Source organism: Carlito syrichta, unplaced genomic scaffold, assembly GCF_000164805.1.
Source record: "Carlito syrichta isolate Samal-C Ts95f unplaced genomic scaffold, Tarsius_syrichta-2.0.1 Scaffold309893, whole genome shotgun sequence".
Classification (NCBI taxonomy): domain Eukaryota; kingdom Metazoa; phylum Chordata; class Mammalia; order Primates; family Tarsiidae; genus Carlito; species Carlito syrichta.
This window is the reverse complement of record NW_007253989.1, coordinates 641,566-647,233: the sequence shown is the minus strand read 5'-3', so window position 1 is coordinate 647,233 and position 5,668 is coordinate 641,566. Positions and strand designations below refer to the sequence as shown.

The following is a 5,668-nucleotide window of genomic DNA, read 5'->3' as shown; positions in this document are numbered from 1 at the left end:
GCAAAGCCAAAGAAACCATCAAGAGAGCAGGGAGACAGCCTACAGACTGGGAAAAAGTATTTGCCAACTCCAGGTCTGATAAAGGCTTAACATCTTGGATCTACAAGGAACTCAAATGTGCTGAAAAGAAAAAAACAAACAACCCCATTATAAAGTGGGCAAAAGAGATGAACAGACACTTCTCAAAGGAAGACATCTACAGTTGTTTTAAGCCACAAAAATAGTTATGCCTAAGCTCATCTAACATCTACCTTGCCTAGTGTTCATAATACTGGGCCCTGAGGGAAGTGAAGGCTTTGTGGGCAAGCTCCGTGGCCTGCCCTGATCCTGCTTTATTGAGGATGTGCAGGACTTCCTCTCCGACTGTACAATTTATGATGGGACTGCTGGTGTCCATTTCATCTATCCTAGAGAGGACAGGCAGAGTGGTGAGGAGATGATGTCAACATGGCTCTGAAAAAGGACAAGGAAAGCATGGAACACTGATACATTGAGGTGTCCACGTCCCACAGAACTGAGACAGATTGGGTGTTGAAGTGCAGTGGACCCAACAGTGCTGACAGCACCAACGATGGCTTCGTGTGGCTTTGAGGACTCCCATTTGGATGCATAAAGGAAAAAATTGTTCAGTTCTCAGGGTTAGAAATCATGCCAAACTGAATCACATTGCCTGTGGATCCCAAGGACAAGATTATAGGGGAGGCTTTTGTGAAGTTTGCCTTGCAGGAGTTAGCTGAGGAGGCTCTAGGGAAGCACGAGGAGAGGATAGGACACAGGTATATTGAGGTGTCCAAGAGCAGTCAGGAGGAAGTCAGGTCATACTCAGAACCCCCTTGAAGTTCATGTCTGTGCTGTGGCCAGGGCCCTATGACCGGCCTGGAGGTACATAGGCATTGTGAAGCAAGCAGGCCTGGATAGGATGTGGCCTGGTGCCTATAGCACTGACTATGTGGGCTATGAGGAGTATAACCACCTCAGCGATGGCTACAGCTCCACCACCACCCTGTTTGGGAGAAATCTTAGTTATTGTCTCTCTGGAATGTATGACCACAGATATGACGAGTTCACAGTGCAGAGCACCGCCGGCCCCTGAGTCTACAAGAGGGGGCTACCATACAAAGCTACCGAGAATGACATTTATAACTTCTCTCCACTCAACCCTGTGAGTGTTCATATTGAGGTTGGCCCAGATGGAAGAGTAGACTGGTGAAGCAGATGTTGAGTTTGCCACTCATGAAGAAGCTGTGGTGGCTATGTCTAAAGACAGAGCCAGCATGCAGCACAGATTCATAGAACTCTTTTGGAATTCGACCACAGCATCCAGCAACGGGGCATATACCAGCCAGATGACGCAGGGCATGGGGGTGTCAGCAGCTCAGTCTCCTCACAGTGACCTGGAGAGCCAGTCAGTGAGTAGCTGTTATGGGTTCAGCTACAGTGGACAGAACAGCATGGGAAGATAAGACTAGTTTTCTAATATTTGAGTTATTTCAATCAAATTTTCACATGCAGCCAACAAGCAGTGAAGAGCAGTGAAAAGTTGTAACTCCGGAGGAAATTATGGGACCCATTTTGCACCATGAGTTTGTGAAATCTGGATTTAAAAATTACCTTTTTCAGGGTTTGCTCATGCAAACTTTTCTTCTAGCATGTGATATTGAGCAAACTAAAACTATTTTCAGCTTTTTCTCAATTAACATTTTGGTACGCATACTTCAGAGTGATGTAATCTGAGTTTAAGTCATTTAAGTATGTTAGGTGTGGGTCTTTTACACCACACCACAGTGAACACACTGGGGAGACATACTTTTTGGAAAATTCAAAGGTGCTAGCTCCCTAATTCAAAGAAATATCTCACGTCTGTTCATTCTAGTTTATATTTTCATTTAAAATCCTTTAGGTTAAGTTTAAATTTTTTAAAGGTAGTTTTGAGAATTGAGACACAATACGAATACTGCAGAAATTGGTGAGGCCTTGACTTTCTTTATATTGTGGTTTCCTTTTGGGTGTATGTTGCTAAATGAACTTGTTAATTTTTTTGTTAACTAAATTTTTTCCTTAAAGACATTTTCACAATTTAAAAAAATTTTTAAAAATAAAAAGTAAATAAAAGGCTCTCATCCTCAATCAATCATGGTCATTGCTTTTGTTAAACTGTAGTCTGGCCATGGCTGGGTCATGTTTCCCTAAGCTTTGTCCCCTTCCCCTATCTTGGGAAAGTGAATCCCCCGTCCCCTTGTATATCTTTTAAATGTACTATATTTTTACATTTCATTTCTGTGCAATTCTTTGCATCTTCCATATGGTACCGGATCACAGACCCTCTGATCTCACCTAACACATAACTACATCAACAGCAGCACCAATGCTACTAAGAATGGCAATCCTAGCCTATTCTTACACAGCAGTTATTATGTACCAGGTACTTTTCCTGTGTGCACTCTTGCATGTGCTCAATTTACCTGGTATTCACATTGTTTCTGTGAAATAGAGTCAATCCTTATCTTCATTTTAAAGGCGAGGAAACTGAGGCACAGAGGGATAATGTGACTCTTACAAGATCACATAGCTTGTCATTAGAAGAGTGGGACTTTAACCCAGGTAGTGTGGCTTCAGATATCAATATACTATCCTACTCCCAAGGTCCACAAATAATCCAAACTGTGATCACCCAGACAGACTCTCCTGTGTTGGGAAGTAGTGTTAGCACAGTATTTTCTGACTGGTTCTGACAGCTTCTCTGGGCATTGCCAGTTGTGCTGAGGACAGCTCTTCTTCAATGGTGTTAGCCTTATTATCTTACTCTGATCTTGGGGAGATAACTTCACTCTCCACTCCTCTGCTTCTCCCTAAGCATGGGAACAGCTTTTATTCTTCACATCACATAGAATCCCAGACTATGGCTTTTATAGTTTAAAACGTCATTAAAGATTTAATGAAGGCTTAGAGATAATACAGAAAAAGTACCTGCATAAATTAACTTTTAACAACTGCAGCGGGCCCACACCCATCATTAGGATCTCTACCCTGTTCTGTTCCTTGTCTTATTCCTGTTCCACCTCCTGGTGGCTTTGAGGAGCTCAAATCATCAACAGAGATTTTCAGGCCTCTCAGAACCTGGAAATGGTTTGCTTTAGTGGTCTTTGTTGCTGTCTGTTATTAATTTACTGTCCATACCTGCTTATAGTATTGTCTGTTTCTGTGTTTTGAATGACTGATTTAATGGTGAATTAGGGGAGGGCTTATCACAGATTGCTGCCTCTATATTACCTTAATCTTCAAGTTATCACATTTGGAACTTTGCAATTTTTCTGTAAATTACTCTTACAGAACATTTTCATAACTACAGATCCTCAGACTTGAAATTCTGATATTTTGCTTAGTAGGAAGGGCTGTTTGTTTATTGTTTTTGCTTTTTCTTTTTTGACATTTATTTTTAACACTAAAAATGGATATTTAATTCAAAGTTCTTGAGCTTGAATCCCAGGTCTTACCATTTACCTGTTACGTGGATTTGGCTAGCTCTTTAAACTATTTAAGCATGTGTCATTGAATGTAAAGTAATGAAAATAATTCATACTAGATTTTAAGGATATTTCCCAAGAAAAGGCAGCTTCAAGCAGAAATACTTATATAGGAATGTGTTTCCATAAAAATGAAAATCAAGAGAGATTTCTAGATATTCATTATCCAAAATGTGTTGTCCACTGCCTAACCCTCCCAATCCTCTTCTTACTCCACCTCTCTGCTAATTCTTAAATTGCATGGCATCTCACCTCAATGAACATACAAGACCACATATCCACGTTCCCACTGTGGCCAGAGAAGTGTCACATCGTGAGCCCTACTTAACCTTTTATAATGATAACTTATTCCTCAAACATTTGTTTATTCTGCTCAGTTACATGAAGCTTCCTTCCGTTCTATGAAAATACTAAGCTGACACTTACCTTCCAGCTTTTGCAGTAGGCTGTTCTTTTTGTCTGGAATACTCTTCTCCAAGTCTTCCCACGGATAGCTTTTTTTTGTCATAAAATCTTAGCTCAGATCTTCCCTTCTCAGAGAGGCCTTCCTTGACAAACCACCCAATTATATCAGCCTATTTTTGTTTCCCCATATTACTGACCACTATCTGAAGTAATCTCATTTTCTTGCCATGCTCAGTCTGTCTCCTATGGCTGTAGTGTATACTCTTTGACTGCATGGACCATGTCTGCCATTTTCTTGGTCATATCCAAGAAAATAGAACAGAACCTGACACATGATAAACCTTTAATTAGTATTTGATTAATCACATTGGACAAATTAGAAATAGCATCTAAAGTTCTATTTGTTTATATAATTATTATTACCTTACAATATGGATGCTTTGTTTGATGGAATACTATGCAGACACACTAACCTGTTTCCTCATAAGAAATGACTATAGAAACAAATTCCTAAAACGGAGTAAGTGGAGGGGGAGTTTTCTTGCAAAGCATCAGCAATATCCTTCGTCAACTCTACACCTACATCTAGGAGTTGAGAATGAGACACAGGGCTCCAAATTACAGTTTAATGAAGACCTAAAAACCCTACATCATTTTTGTTTTTCTTGAAGAGTAAAGAAAACATGAGTTAAATCCATTTTGAATTTTATTATAGTTGGCCTTTTGCTTATTCCTAGCCAAAGCTTATGTAACTGATGCCAGTAATGTTACTGCAAAATATGACTACTGATAACAAAGTATAATGCATAGAGTGAGAAATGCAATTATAAAATAATCCAAAAAGGGCTGAAGAAGCCTGGCTCCTTCACCTAACAGGTGGGAAAATCTCACACATAGACATTCTGATTTAAAAGGACTGAGGGGGCCTTGCCTTTGTTAATTTTGGTAAACTCTTCAGTTGATGTCATTGAGAACCACTGATCTAGACCAGCCCCTTAATTCAAAACATAATTCACAAACCCAGAGGATGCTTTAACGTAATGTTTCTGTGCTTTTTATGGACTTTTGTATTAGAATTTTCCAACAATTTTAAAAATTGCAAAATTATGCCCAGTTATAAAAACCTGATAATAAAAATTAGACAGATATATTTTTTAAAGCCTATTTGATTACATTCCTTATGTTATATAGTTCTCACTTTTCATTTAATCAATAAATGGGCATAGTCAGCAATGTCAGTTTTTTCTTAATATTCTTTTGAGAGTTTAATATAAAAATCATTTCAAAGAATCTTATCAATAAAGAATAATTAGATAAAGGTAAAATATTTCTAAATTCTACTTTATGTTCAGAAGTCATAAATTTATAATTTTTCTATCTTTTACATGCATAGTAGAAGACAATTTTTGTTCAAAATATTATAAATTATTTTAGTTATTTAGTATATATTGATGAATTAAAATCTTTTATTTAAGTGATATTTTAAATTACACTCCCCAGTAGTTCTGATGAAATTCTCAAATCAAATGAGTACTCCTCTGATTAATCTAAATATTATTCTTTTCATGCCCAAACTGGAGACTTTCTGGACATTTAAAAAATATAGACATCCTTTTGATCCTAATATGTACCTTTCATTTCCTCTATACTATGTGTGCTTAGCAATGGAATGCAACAAATATTTATCACCTGTAAGTGCTAGAAGATTGGTCACTAAGATCTTCCATGAACATTACAGA

General features: G+C 38.2%; 1 pseudogene; it reads left to right on the top strand.

Annotated features, from left to right (window-relative positions):
* The first annotated feature begins 271 nt into the window (after positions 1 to 271).
* LOC103270652 lies at positions 272 to 1,463 on the top strand (annotated as a pseudogene).
* Positions 1,464 to 5,668: the final 4,205 nt, after the last annotated feature.